Genomic DNA, 2518 nt, shown 5'->3' with positions numbered 1-2518 from the left:
AATTGTTCACTTTTAAGACGTTACTGTTGTGATTAGTAATTAATTGGTTATTCTTTATTAACTGGTCATAGTTCAGAAGTAGTTATCAATGAGTGAAAAATTTCCCGATCTACATAAATGCGTCTATTTTCGCGCGAATCACTCATGATCCAGCCTCATCTACAGAAGAAGTGAGTATAATGTTTTGTAATGAATCTTTGCAAATCGCCTTTCCTAATAATGTGCTAATTAGCAAGTTTCACGATGAATGCGGCTAAAGTAAAAAGTATCTCTCAGAGGGGCGGGCTCAGCAGAGCTCATTAACATTTAAAGGAAAATGCTACAAAAACGGCTTGATCTGAAAAGAGCTGTTTTTGACAGGGTAAAAAAGTGTTTTTTTACACTACCATTGAGACATTTTAACCAAACTATGTTATAGACTTTTCATTAAGACCCTAAAGAATCATATGAACTTGTGGAAAATGGGCATCCTATGACCCCTTTAAGTGATAAAAAGCAATTGCAAATGTTGTACAAAAATAAATATACTAATCTTTGCAGCAATAAAATGTGTAGCACTTTGTTTTACTACCAAATTATATGTAATATCTTATTATTATTAATATTTAACTTACATTGGAAAGGTTTCCGTGACCTCTTGCGCGATTTTGGCAAAAAGTCTCACGATTTATTTACAGAACATGATGCATGATGGGATACACTAACCCTCGAATACCGCTCCGGAGCAGTATTCGAGATAGTGTGGGTTTAGTGTGCGTTAAGGGCACTGCGCTTTGGTACTTTTAAGACCTGGGACAGTCTTGCGCACTTACTTCCTGTCGCACGCATGCGCCAAGAGTGGCCAAGACCGCAAGTGTGGGTATTTGGACAAGGGGACTGTTGTGTACATTAGGGATTGGTACTTCAATGTCAGCCATTTTAGGCACTCATCCCTTCAGGATGGGGGGGTGTGGGTATTTCGTTCCCCATAGTGTCCACTCCTCTACTACGCAGTGTGAGTTGAGGGTGAGACACAGGGTGTGACTTTGCTGCATTTACTGTTAACTGAGAACCTATCAGATACTGAATAGACTGGATCATGAGCTGATCGTGTGAACATAGCACCATGCTTCACTTTGAATTTTGAAAGATACAGTGCATCATAAGAGTAGATTACTGCAATTACTAGTTTATTGTCTTATTTACCAAGTAAAAACAATAAAACCACTCCTGCACACATTAAAACAAGTAAACTGTATAATGATGCAAGCAGTACCGCTGCTCCCTATACGCAAAGTATGCAGTTTGCGTAGGGCACCAACTCCCAGGGAAGGCACCATCCCAGTTGCTCAAAAAAAAACAACTTAATTTTAATATTAACATATGCATATAACTTAATCTTAATATTAACATATGTATATACATAAATACAAATATAAACATGAACATATATACATAATTAGGCTATAAAAAATGCATTTTACGGTGAACGCAGTAGGTAGTAGGCTAAGCACACGTGATGCGCCATTCCCGCATCCGTGCTCGCCCTCACCTCATGTTTGCTGCTGACTGCAAATGATTATAATTGATGGACAACTATGCCCGGAAAAAACACATCATCTGTCCGGCGCCGAGAAATTAAAAAGTAAAAAATCCCAAGATGAAGCCTGTGCATCCCTTTCAGGTATACGGTCATAATACTGTGAAACTTTTTTTGGCTCTTGACGTTAACGTTTATTAACATTAATTAATGTTTTAATTATCATATGATGATCTCATTAAAGACTTCGCCTCCAGAAAAAGCAGGAGTGTGTCTTTGCGAAATTTGAAATGCTCCAGTAGATCAGTGTTGATTTTCGGAGTGTCTGTTTACACTAAGTGCAAATTAAGTGCAAATAGGCCTTGTTGGCAGAAGCTATTTACAGTAACTCCGCCCACCTACGTGTGATTCGGCTAGTAAACACTACACAAAACTATAGACCAATTATAGGTTTGTAAACATTCAGGATGCGCGCGCATCATGGTTGCAGAAAACCCGGGAGAGATAGCCTTTATGGCTAGAGAATTTCACGGATAGGGTACAAAATAGTTAGGTTTAAAAAGATTACAAATTATATTGATTAGATGTCATTTTTAAAATGTTCTCCGCATATTACAAGAGCTTTTTCACCCAGCGATAAGCACTGTTATTCAACGAAATTGACGTTAGAGAGTGGGATAGTCTTACAGATCCGAAACAGGCGGAGCCTATCTGGAGGCAGAAGATGACGGTTTTCAAGTGGCAGTCTATGGAGCCATGAAATAAAAGAATAAAAAAAAAGGTAAATTTGATTTTATATTTCAAAATTCTGACTTTATTCTCGCAATTCCGAGATTATATCTCACAATTCTAATAAGGAAAAACAACTCGTCATTCTCTCTTTTCCCCTCGGCTCTTCTGGCTTTTTTCCCTCAGATTTGACAAACTCACTATTTTTGAGTTAAGTCGAGTTATAAAGTCCGAACTAGGCGATATAAACTTGCATTTGCGAGAAAAAAA

The sequence above is a fragment of the Sinocyclocheilus anshuiensis genome, unplaced genomic scaffold (genome assembly GCF_001515605.1).
Source record: "Sinocyclocheilus anshuiensis isolate Anshui unplaced genomic scaffold, SAMN03320099.WGS_v1.1 scaffold922, whole genome shotgun sequence".
Classification (NCBI taxonomy): domain Eukaryota; kingdom Metazoa; phylum Chordata; class Actinopteri; order Cypriniformes; family Cyprinidae; genus Sinocyclocheilus; species Sinocyclocheilus anshuiensis.
This window is presented reverse-complemented; position numbering follows the sequence as displayed.